Raw genomic sequence first — 12,967 nt, 5'->3', positions numbered from 1 at the left:
TCCTCTGTGGCTGCTGGGATCCCTAATGGCAGAACAATTCAATTGTTCTATCAGGTAGCCGTGATAAAAACAATTGAATTCCCTCCCTAAATAGTTAGTTTGACCCATATCCTTTATTCATGTGGATAGTCAAAATCACAGTTTATTTGGCTGTACTTTAAAATAAGTAAAATTCTGTGTTTTTTTTTATATAGGTACTATTGCCTATGTCTTCACTTACAAATATTAACATTTATTTCTCCTTCATCCACTAGGGGACACTGGAGTATGCACGTTGGGGTATAGATGGGGTGATGAGTGGAGCCTGACATTTTACATTTCTGTATTGCAGTAGCTAGCTCCTCCCCCTTCTCTGCGCCAGAAGACATCAGTGTTAGATTAGTGCCTGAGGGAGCCGGGTGCACAGAGAGACGTCTCCAGCTCTTTTTATTTTCAGTTTTGTTTCTTTTAGTTTTTCTCTGACGTCCTAGTGGATGCTGGGAACTCCGTAAGGACCATGGGGAATAGCGGCTCCGCAGGAGACTGGGCACAAAAGTAAAGCTTTAGGACTACCTGGTGTGCACTGGCTCCTCCATCCATGACCCTCCTCCAAGCCTCCGTTAGATTTTTGTGCCCGGCCGAGAAGGGTGCACACTAGGGACTCTCCTGAGCTTCTTAGTGAAAGTTTAGTTTTAGGTTTTTTATTTTCAGTGAGACCTGCTGGCAACAGGCTCACTGCATCGAGGGACTAAGGGGAGAAGAAGCGAACTCACCTGCTTGCAGAGTGGATTGGGCTTCTTAGGCTACTGAACACCATTAGCTCCAGAGGGACCGAACACAGGCCCAGCCTCGGAGTCCGATCCCAGAGCCGCGCCGCCGGCCCCCTTACAGAGCCAGAAGCAAGAAGAGGTCCGAAAAATCGGCGGCAGAAGACATCCTGTCTTCACCAAGGTAGCGCACAGCACTGCAGCTGTGCGCCATTGCTTCTCAGCACACTTCACACTTCGGTCACTGACGGTGCAGGGCGCTGGGGGGGGGGCGCCCTGAGCAGCAATAAAAACACCTTGGCTGGCGAAAATACATCACATATAGCCCCCAGGGCTATATGGATGAATTTTAACCCCTGCCAGATTCCACATAAAAGCGGGAGAAAAGGCCGCCGAGAAGGGGGCGGAGCCTATCTCCTCAGCACACAGGCGCCATTTTCCCTCACAGCTCCGCTGGAAGGACGTCTCCCTGACTCTCCCCTGCAGTCCTGCACTACAGAAACAGGGTAAAAAAGAGAGGGGGGCACTAATTGGCGCAATATTAACAATATAGCAGCTATAAGGGGGAAAAACACTTATATAAGGTTATCCCTGTATATATATAGCGCTCTGGTGTGTGCTGGCATACTCTCCCTCTGTCTCCCCAAAGGGCTAGTGGGGTCCTGTCCTCTGTCAGAGCATTCCCTGTGTGTGTGCTGTGTGTCGGTACGTTGTGTCGACATGTATGAGGAGGAAAATGATGTGGAGGCGGAGCAATTGCCTTTAATAGAGATGTCACCCCCTAGGGAGTCGACACCTGAGTGGATGAGCTTCTGGAAGGAATTACGTGACAATGTCAGCTCTTTGCAAAAGACAGTTGACGACATGAGACAGCCGGCTACTCAGCTTGTGCCTGTCCAGGCGTCTCAAAAGCCATCAGGGGCTCTAAAACGCCCATTACCTCAGATGGTAGATACAGACGTCGACACGGATACTGACTCCAGTGTCGACGGGGAAGAGACAAACGTGACTTCCAGTAGGGCCACACGTTACATGATTGAGGCAATGAAAAATGTTTTACATATTTCTGATAATACCAGTACCACTAAAAGGGGTATTATGTTCGGTGAGAAAAAACTACCTGTAGTTTTTCCTGAATCTGAGGAATTAAATGAGGTGTGTGATGAAGCGTGAGTTTCCCCTGATAAAAAACTGATAATTTCTAAAAAATTATTGGCATTATATCCTTTCCCGCCAGAGGTTAGGGCGCGTTGGGAAACACCCCCTAGAGTGGATAAAGCGCTCACACGCTTATCAAAACAGGTGGCTCTACCCTCTCCTGAGACGGCCGCCCTTAAGGATCCTGCGGATAGAAAGCAGGAGGGTATCCTAAAATGTATTTACACACATACTGGTGTTATACTGCGACCAGCAATCGCCTCAGCCTGGATGTGCAGTGCTGGGTTGGCTTGGTCGGATTCCCTGACTGAAAATATTGATACCCTAGACAGGGACAGTATATTTGAAAAAGTCACGGGTCACGTGACGAAACGCGTCAGGACTCCTCCTTCTTTTTGGAAATCACTGAACAATTTCATTCAGGACGCACTCAAGCCATAGCCATTCCACCCGGCCTTACCAACAACAGCCGTGGACGGCTTTCTACGTGGCCGCACTATCAGCTGCAGACGCCGCACGGACACGGCAATCATCTCCAGCGCTACACGGCAATCATCTCCAGCGCTCTCCACCTCGGTTTCTACCGGCGGACGGTGCACGTCCAGGTAGATTAGAAGGTACGCACATTTACACCTGGGCTCAATATACCACCCGATCCAGCAGCCACACAATTTGCTGTTTACAATCACCGGCACGAAGCACCTGCAAGGTGTAACAAGCAGGGTAACCAAGAATCGGTGCAGCTGGCTGAAAGATCCAGATATCCCACGTACCTTCCAGCTTCTTTAATCACTGGGCAAATTTTGGACTTACCCGGGGACGCTCGGGTTCACCAGCCCTTGTGGAGAGGTATCTCATACATTTATCCATGCTGACTATCAATTAATACGTGCAGTCAATGTGACACATTCATGATTCACTTGTAGCAGCTGTGGCAACAGTGTTTCTCCAAGAGACTGTAACACTCTGATACATACTTTTTGATCCATACTGTTCAGTGATTTCTTAAACATATTAATATACCTAGGATTTAGATAATCCATGCTATTTTTAAATTTCTGTATCTGATATATCTTGCTAAAATCATATGGAATATTGAATTATCCATTATGAAATAGTATTTTTATATTACTATTAATAAATATATGTATTTTATATTTCTTTATTATTATTTATTCCTTGGCTGATACTGAACCTGTGATATTTTGGAATGTGTTTCTCATGAGCGCCTCTATTTTTAATTTATAATAGGGACAGTATATTACTGACTAAAGAGCATTTAAAAGATGCTTTTCTATATATGCGTGATGCACAACGGGATATTTGCCGACTGACATCGAGAGTGAGTGCGCTGTCCATTTCTGCCAGAAGAGGGTTATGGACGCGACAGTGGTCAGGTGATGCAGATTCCAAACGGCATATGGAAGTATTGCCTTATAAAGGGGAGGAGTTATTTGGGGTAGGTCTTTCAGACCTGGTGGCCACGGCAACGGCTGGGAAATCCACATTTTTACCCCAGGTCGCCTCTCAACATAAGAAGACGCCGTATTATCAGGCGCAGTCCTTTCGTCCCCATAAGGGCAAGCGAGCGAAAGGCTCCTCATTTCTGCCCCGGGGCAGAGGAAGGGGAAAAAGGCTGCAACAGACAGCCAATTCCCAGGAACAGAAGCCCTCTCCCGCTTCTGCCAAGTCCTCAGCATGACGCTGGGGCTTTACAAGCGGACTTAGGCACGGTGGGGGCACGTCTCAAGAATTTCAGCGCGCAGTGGGCTCACTCGCAAGTAGACCCCTGGGTCCTTCAGGTGGTATCTCAGGGATACAAATTGGAATTCGAGACCTCTCCCCCTCGCCGTTTTCTAAAGTCTGCTTTACCGACGTCTCCCTCCGACAGGGAGGCGGTATTGGAGGCCATTCACAAGCTGTATTCTCAGCAGGTGAAAATCAAGGTACCCCTCCTGCAACAGGGCAAGGGGTATTATTCAACGCTGTTTGTGGTACCGAAGCCGGACGGCTCGGTGAGACCTATTTTAAATCTGAAATCCTTGAACACTTACATACAAAGGTTCAAGTTCAAGATGGAGTCACTCAGAGCGGTGATCGCGAACCTGGAAGATGGGGACTATATGGTGTCTCTGGACATCAAGGATGCTTACCTCTATGTCCCAATTTACCCTTCTCACCAAGGGTACCTCAGGTTTGTGGTACAGAACTGTCACTATCAGTTTCAGATGCTGCCGTTTGGATTGTCCACGGCACCCCGGGTCTTTACCAAGGTAATGGCCGAAATGATGATACTCCTTCGAAGAAAAGGCGTCTTAATTATCCCTTACTTGGACGATCTCCTGATAAGGGCAAGATCCAAGGAACAGTTAGTAGTCGGAGTAGCACTATCTCAAGTAGTGCTACGGCAGCACGGGTGGATTCTAAATATCCCAAAATCGCAGCTGATTCCGACGACACGTCTGCTGTTCCTAGGGATGATTCTGGACACAGTCCAGAAGAAGGTGTTTCTCCCGGAGGAGAAAGCCAGGGAGTTATCCGAGCTAGTCAGAAACCTCCTGAAACCAGACCGGGTCTCAGTGCATCAATGCACAAGGGTCCTGGGGAAAATGGTGGCTTCCTACGAAGCGATTCCATTCGGCAGATTCCATGCAAGAACATTTCAGTGGGATCTGCTGGACAAATGGTCCGGATCGCATCTTCACATGCATCAGCGGATAACCCTGTCCCCAAGGACAAGGGTGTCTCTCCTGTGGTGGTTGCAGAGTGCTCATCTTCTAGAGGGCCGCAGATTCGGCATTCAGGACTGGGTCCTGGTGACCACGGATGCCAGTCTGAGAGGCTGGGGAGCAGTCACACAGGGAAGAAATTTCCAGGGCTTGTGGTCAAGCCTGGAAACGTCACTTCACATAAATATCCTGGAACTAAGGGCCATTTACAATGCTCTAAGCCAAGCAAGACCTCTGCTTCAGGGTCAGCCGGTGTTGATCCAGTCAGACAACATCACGGCAGTCGCCCACGTAAACAGACAGGGCGGCACAAGAAGCAGGAGGGCAATGGCAGAAGCTGCAAGGATTCTTTGCTGGGTGGAAAATCATGTGATAGCACTGTCAGCAGTGTTCATTCCGGGAGTGGACAACTGGGAAGCAGACTTCCTCAGCAGGCACGACCTCCACCCGGGAGAGTGGGGACTTCATCCAGAAGTCTTCCACGTGATTGTAAACCGTTGGGAAAAACCAAAGGTGGACATGATGGCGTCCCGCCTCAACAAAAAACTAGACAGGTATTGCGCCAGGTCAAGGGACCCTCAGGCAATAGCGGTGGACGCTCTGGTAACACCGTGGGTGTACCAGTCAGTGTATGTGTTCCCTCCTCTGCCTCTCATACCCAAGGTACTGAGAATTATAAGACGGAGAGGAGTAAGAACTATACTCGTGGCTCCGGATTGGCCAAGAAGGACTTGGTACCCGGAACTTCAAGAGATGCTCACAGAGGACCCGTGGCCTCTACCTCTAAGAAGGGACCTGCTCCAGCAGGGACCCTGTCTGTTCCAAGACTTACCGCGGCTGCGTTTGACGGCATGGCGGTTGAACGCCGGATCCTGAAGGAAAAAGGCATTCCGGATGAAGTCATCCCTACCCTGATCAAAGCCAGGAAGGATGTAACCGCACAGCATTATCACCGTATTTGGCGTAAATATGTTGCGTGGTGCGAGGCCAGGAAGGCCCCTACAGAGGAATTTCAACTGGGTCGTTTCCTGCATTTCCTGCAAACAGGACTGTCTATGGGCCTAAAATTAGGGTCCATTAAGGTTCAAATTTCGGCCCTGTCGATTTTCTTCCAGAAAGAACTGGCTTCAGTTCCTGAAGTTCAGACGTTTGTCAAGGGGGTACTGCATATACAGCCTCCTTTTGTGCCTCCAGTGGCACCCTGGGATCTCAATGTAGTTTTGGGGTTCCTAAAATCACATTGGTTTGAACCACTTACCACTGTGGACTTAAAATATCTCACATGGAAAGTGGTAATGCTGTTGGCCCTGGCTTCAGCCAGGCGCGTGTCAGAATTGGCGGCTTTGTCCTATAAAAGCCCTTACCTGATTTTTCATTCGGATAGGGCAGAATTGAGGACTCGTCCTCAATTTCTCCCTAAGGTGGTTTCAGCGTTTCACCTGAACCAGCCTATTGTGGTACCTGCGGCTACTAGGGACTTGGAGGACTCCAAGTTGCTGGACGTAGTCAGGGCCCTGAAAATATATGTTTCCAGGACGGCTGGAGTCAGAAAATCTGACTCGCTGTTTATCCTGTATGCACCCAACAAGCTGGGTGCTCCTGCTTCTAAGCAGACTATTGCTCGTTGGATTTGTAGTACAATTCAGCTTGCACATTCTGTGGCAGGCCTGCCACAGCCAAAATCTGTAAAAGCCCATTCCTAAAGGAAGGTGGGTTCATCTTGGGCGGCTGCCCGAGGGGTCTCGGCGTTACAACTTTGCCGAGCAGCTACTTGGTCAGGGGCAAACACGTTTGCTAAATTCTTCAAATTTGATACCCTGGCTGAGGAGGACCTGGAGTTCTCTCTTTCGGTGCTGCAGAGTCATCCGCACTCTCCCGCCCGTTTGGGAGCTTTGGTATAATCCCCATGGTCCTTACGGAGTCCCAGCATCCACTTAGGACGTCAGAGAAAATAAGAATTTACTTACCGGTAATTCTATTTCTCGTAGTCCGTAGTGGATGCTGGGCGCCCATCCCAAGTGCGGATTGTCTGCAATACTTGTACATAGTTATTGTTAACTAATCGGGTTATTGTTGTAGTGAGCCATCTTTTCGAGAGGCTCCTCTGTTATCATACTGTTAACTGGGTTCAGATCACAGGTTGTACGGTGTGATTGGTGTGGCTGGTATGAGTCTTACCCGGGATTCAAAATCCTTCCTTATTGTGTACGCTCGTCCGGGCACAGTATCCTAACTGAGGCTTGGAGGAGGGTCATAGGGGGAGGAGCCAGTGCACACCAGGTAGTCCTAAAGCTTTACTTTTGTGCCCAGTCTCCTGCGGAGACGCTATTCCCCATGGTCCTTACGGAGTTCCCAGCATCCACTACGGACTACGAGAAATAGAATTACCGGTGAGTAAAATCTTATTTTTTTTTACATAATCTTCACAGGCAAACTGTATGCTGCTGCAGTATGTACTGTGGGAATGGCGTCAGAGGGGACCCTTCACTGTCCATGTGGCTCGTAGCCACAGGAACAATGGACCCTGGAGACCGGCCACAGCTGCTTGCAGCTTGTGTTTGGGTTCCGCGGCCTCTTGCACACCGACCGGCTCGTAGGCAGCTGTAAGTATTACCCACCACCCACAATTAGCAAGTGCGGGACCCACCAGCCTGCTAGCCCCCACTCACAGCGCTGCTGCAGGACTGGGCGATAGTCTGTCATTAATTTTGTCCAGGAACAAAGCCCCTGTAGCTTGGTGAGCTAATGGCATACAACCCAGGATGCTGAAAGGCAGCGCGGCGTTTAGGTCCCGGGTTCACTCCAGGTAAAACTTTAGAAATAGAAGGAGCAGGTATCGGGTTGGGGGAGGGGCTTAGCGGTTGCGCGGCACTCACAACATCCCCGCTCAGGTAGCTTCGCAGGGGGGGGGGGGGGGGGCCTACTGTCATCAGGCACCCCTCTTTAGCAATGGTTACCCTGCAGCCCAGGAGGTGGACAATTCCCTCCTCTGCTGGTGTGCACTCTTCAGAGCTCGCCTGCCAACCGCAGCAGCATACCGCGGTTTCCAGCTGCAGCGAAATACGGGGTTCACTCCCGGCGATATATATTTAATCAGCGCTGCCTTTAATACACTGCATTGCCTTTTAGTATAACGAGGCACAGATGTCTGTAGCTGGTGCATGCTCCCCACGCAGCGGCAGAAGAGAACCTGCAGTATGGCCTGTGGGTACTTATCCCATACAAGTTTATGATATTTAACTGGTTTGCCCATGCTCTAAGTAAGGTGGCAATTTTTCCTTTTCTCGTATTCCGTAGAGGATGCTGGGGTCCACATTAGTACCATGGGGTATAGATTGGTCCCTTGGGAGCCATAGGCACTTTAAGAGTTTAATAGTGTGGGCTGGCTCCTCCCTCTATGCCCCTCCTACCAGACTCAGTCTAGAAACTGTGCCCGAGGAGACAGACATACTTCGGGAGAAGGAAATACACAGATAGTGGTGAGATTCACACCAGCTCACACATAACAAAAAGGAAAGCCAAACTAACCAACTTGGAACAATTCAGCAACGGCTGAACCACAGTACTGAACCAAGAAACAAATGCAGGAAAACGAAGTGCTGGGCAGGCGCCCTTATCCTCTACGGACTACGAGAAAAGGATTTACCGGTAGGTAATTAAAATCCTATTTCCTCTTGCGTCCTTGAGGATGCTGGGGTCCACATTTGTACCATGGGGATGTATCAAAGCTCCCAGTACGGGAGGAAGAGCGCGGAGGCTCATGCAGCACTGATTGACCAAACTTAAGGTCCTCAGAGGCCAAAGTATCGAACTTGTAGAACTTGGCAAACGTGTTCGACCCTGACTAAGTAGCCACTCAGGAAAGTTGTAAAGCCGAGACGAGTAGAGTGGGCCTTAACAGATTTCGGACACGGCAATCCTGCCGTAGAATAAGCATGCTGGATAGTAAACCTGATCCAGCGAGAAATCGTCTGCTTAGAAGCAGGACACCCAACCTTGTTGGGATCATAAAGGACAAACATAGCATCCGACTTTCTGTGATGAGAAGTTCTCTTCACATAAATCTTCAAAGCCCTTACAACATCCAAGGACTTTGAGGTAATTGAGGAGTCCGAAGCCACTGGCACCACAATAGGTTGGTTGATATGAAAAGCCAACACAACCTTTCGGAAGAAATTGCTGATGCATCCTGAGCTCAGCTCTATCTTCATGGAAAATCAAGTAGGGGCTCTTGCAGGACAATGCCCCCAATTCTGACACACGTCTAGCAGATGTCAATGCCAACAGTGTGACAGCCTTCCAAGTACGAAACTTGACCTCAACCTCCTGCTGTAAAGGCTCGAACCAATCCGATTGCAAGAACTGCAGCACCACGTTAAGATCCCAAGGTGCCGTAGGAGGCACAAAGGAAGGTTGGATGTTCAGAACCCCTTTCAAGAAAGTCTGAACCTCAGGGAGGGCAGCCAATGGTTTCTGGAAGAAAATGGATACGGTCAAAATCTGGACTTTTATGGAGCCCAGGTGCAGGCCCACATCCACTCCTGCTTGCAAGAAGAGGAGAAACCGTCCAAGTTGAAACTCCACTTCTTGGATTCACACCAAGACATGTACTTTTTCCAAATCTGATAGTAATGTTTTGACGTTACCCCTTTCCTAGCCTTTATCAGGGTAGGAATAACTTTGTTTGGAATGCCCTTCCGAGCTAAGATCTGGCGTTCAATCTCCATGCCATCAAACGTAGCCGTGGTAAGTCTTGATAGGTGAACGGCCCCTGTTGCAGAAGGTCCTCTCAAAAAGAAAGAGGCCTCGGATCTTCCAGCAGTAACTCCAAACGATCCGCGTACCAAGCCCTTCTTGGCCAGTCCGGAGCAATGAGGGTCATCTGAACTCTTGTTCTTTTGATTAGTTTGAGAATCCTTGGGATGGGTGGAAGTGGAGGGAACACATACACTGACATGAACACCCACGGAGTAACCAGGGCGTACATCCGCCACTGCCTGTGGATCCCTCGACCTGGAAGAGTACCTCTGAAGCTTCTTGTTGAGGCGTGAGGCCATCAGGTCTATTTTAGGTATGCCCCAAAGACTGAACACCTCTGGGTGGAGGCCCCACTCTCCTGAATGGAGATCGTGTCTGCTGAGGAAGTCCACTTCCCAGTTGGCCACTCCCAGAATGAAGATTGCTGACAGCGCCACCGCGTGTTTTTCCACCCAGAGGGTGATTCTTGTTACATCTGACATTGCAGCTCTGCTCTTCATTCCGCCCTGTCGGTTTATGTAGGCCACTGTCGTTACATTGTCTGACTGAACCTGGATGGCCTGATCTTTCAGAAGATGTGCCACTTGTAGAAGACCGTTGTACATGGCCCTTAGTTCCAGAATGTTTATTGGAAGGATGGATTCCAGACTTGACCACATTCCTTGGAAGTTTTCCCCTTGGGTGACTACTCCCCAACCTCTGAGACTTGCATCCGTGGTTAGGAGGATCAAATTCTGAATCCCGAACCTGCATCCCTCTAGTAGGTGAGAGATTTGCAGCCACCAGAGGAGCGAGAGTCTGGCTTTTGGTGACAGACGTATCCTCTGGTGCATGTGAAGATGAGATCCCGACCATTTGTCCAGGAGATCCAGTTGAAAAGACTGTGCATGAAACCATCTTCACTAGAAGGCTAATGCACTGATGAACCGATACACTTGTTGGCTTCAAGACATCCCGGACCATTGCTTGTATCACCAACGCCTTTTCTTCCGGCAAAAACACCCTCTGAACTTCCATGTCGAGGATCATCCCCAGGAAGGACAGCCTCCTTTTTGGCTCCAAATGCAGCTTTGGAAGGTTCAGGGTCCATCCATGATCCTGGAGCAGTTGAGTTGAGAGAGCAATACTCTGTAACAGCTTTTCCCTGGAAGATACTTTTATTAGCAGATTGTCCAGATAAGGAATTATGTTCAGACCCTGCTTGTGGAGGAGTAGCATCATCTCCGCCATGACCTTGGTGAACATTCTTGGTGCCGTGGAGAGGCCAAACGGCAGTGCCTGGAACTGATAGTGACAGTCCAGCAGCGCAAATCTGAGCTAAGCCTGGTGAGGCGACCAGATCGGGATGTAAAGGTACGCATCCTTGATATCCAGGGATACCAGGATTTCCCCCTCCTCCAGACCTGAGATCACCGCTCTCAGAGACTCCACTTTGAATTTGAATTCCCACAAGTTGGGGTTCAATGACTTTAGGTTTAATATCGGCCTTACCGAACCTTCCGGTTTTGGTACCACAAACAGGTTTGAGTAATAACCCTTCTGTTGTAGGTGAGGTGGAACTGGAACAATGACATTTGACCTTAGCCATTTTTAAATGGCTTCCTGTAGGATAGCACTTTCTGTCAGCGAAGCTGGTAAGCCTGATTTGAAGAATCTGTGAGGTGGGAGTTCTTGAAACTCCAGTCTGTACCCATGGGTAACAATATCTTGTACCTAGGGATCCAGGCATGAGGATGCCCAGACATGACTAAAATTTCTTAGTCTTGCTCCCACCTGCCCGATCTCTAGGCTGGGAGGTCCACCGTCATGCCGAGGATTTTGAAGAAGCAGAACCAGGTTTCTGTTCCTGGGAACCTGTGGGTGCAGGTTTTTGGGATTTTCCCTGACCACCTTTAAAGAAAGTGGAGGGGGATTTGGACTTTTTAACTTTAGCGGTTCAAAAGGACTGCATTGCAGACTTAGGATATGATTTCCTAGTCGCTGGTGTAGCAGAGGGAAAAAAAAGTTGACTTACCCACAGTTGCCATGAAGATCCACGCATCTAATGCTTCCCCAAACAGAGCATGACCTGTGAAGGGTAGGTTCTCCACACTCTTCTTGGATTCCGCATCCGCGACCATTGGCGCAGCCAGAGTCCTCTGCGTGCCGAGACAGCCATGGAAGAAGCCCTCGAATTCAGATGTCCAAGATCCTTCATGGCTTCCAACATGAAACCTGCAGCATCCCGTATGTGATGTAAACAATTCAATGTCACTTCTATCCATAGAATCTAACTCCTCTAGTAAAGTGCCTGACCACTGTACCATGGCTTTAGAAATCCATGCACAAGCAATAGTGGGTCTTAAAGCTACGCCATTTGCTGTATATAATGATTTGAGTGTAGTCTCAATCTTGCGGTCAGCCGCCTCTTTTTTAAAGCGGTGGACCCAGGGACAGTTAAAACCACTTTCTTAGACAACCTAGATACAGAAGCGTCTACTACCGGCGTGTTTTCCCACTTTTTCCTATCCTCAGGGAAAGGAAAAGCAATGAGAACCCTTTTAGGGATCTGAAACTTTTTCTCTGGGTTTTCCCAGGATTTTTCAAACAATGCATTTTAGTTCCTTGGATGCAGGGAAGGTAAGGGAGGACTTCTTATTGTCAATAAAGTAAGCCTCCTCAACCTGCTCAGGTACCTTCCCAGAAATATGTAAAATGTTTCTAATGGCCTCAATCATTAGTTGCACCCCCTTACCAAGGGATGCCTCTACCCCCAGTATATACCACTCACCATCTCCCGTATCCATGTCGACTTGCATTATTTGGGCAAGAGCACGCTTTTTAGGGTATATACAAAACCTGTGTTTCAGTCTCATTGTGAGTTATCCTATGATGAAATCTGGGATATCATTCCCTTAATAGAAACCACCCATGGAGGTTTGTATTCAGAAGGCTGAGACAGTACATTGCATTCCTGAGTACATGTAATAGACTCCTCTGGAGAAGACACACACTCTGCAGCACAAGATACAGAGTACCTAGACATGGTAATGTGAGATATATAACATACACACACACAGGAAAATGTCAGACACAGTTTCCCCCAGAGTACCTTCAGAGAGACACAGAGTATAAGGAGCCAGCCACACAGCGCCCCAGTAGGCAGTTATTATGATAAATGCCTGGCGCTAACTGAGTAACCTTAATATATTAAACAGTTAATAACAATCCCCCCCCTTTCTATAACGCCTTGGTACTGCAGAGGATAACTGGAGTTATGTGGAGGGCAGCGTCTCTGTAGTGTGATCTGCAGGGAGAAAATGGCGCTGGTGAGTGCTGGATCCACTCTGAGGAGAAGCCCCGCCCCCTGTAATGGCGCGTCTTCCCACACTACTTATATTATACAGGCCTGAGGTTTTCTTGCTTCTAACAGTGGGATTAGCCCCTGTTAGCATAGTTGACCGGTGTTAGGGGTAATGCGCTGGCCCAGGACACCCCTCACAGCACCGCACAACATGTACCTCCGAGCCCTCCGGAACGCAGCTTCTCAGAGCTTCACTCCCACCCTTGTGCCACCATTCCCGACGGTGCCTCGCT

The 12,967-nt window shown here is 48.9% G+C and overlaps 1 protein-coding gene across 1 annotated transcript in view; it reads left to right on the top strand.

Moving 5' to 3' along the window:
• The window catches only part of LOC135056516 (oocyte zinc finger protein XlCOF7.1-like), a 124,245-nt gene that overhangs the window by 28,404 nt on the left and 82,874 nt on the right, over positions 1-12,967 (top strand). The gene's annotated exons all lie outside the window — the stretch shown is intronic.

Source organism: Pseudophryne corroboree, chromosome 3, assembly GCF_028390025.1.
Source record: "Pseudophryne corroboree isolate aPseCor3 chromosome 3, aPseCor3.hap2, whole genome shotgun sequence".
NCBI lineage: Eukaryota > Metazoa > Chordata > Amphibia > Anura > Myobatrachidae > Pseudophryne > Pseudophryne corroboree.
Note: the sequence above shows the minus strand (reverse complement) of the source record. Positions and strands in the feature narration are given on the sequence as shown.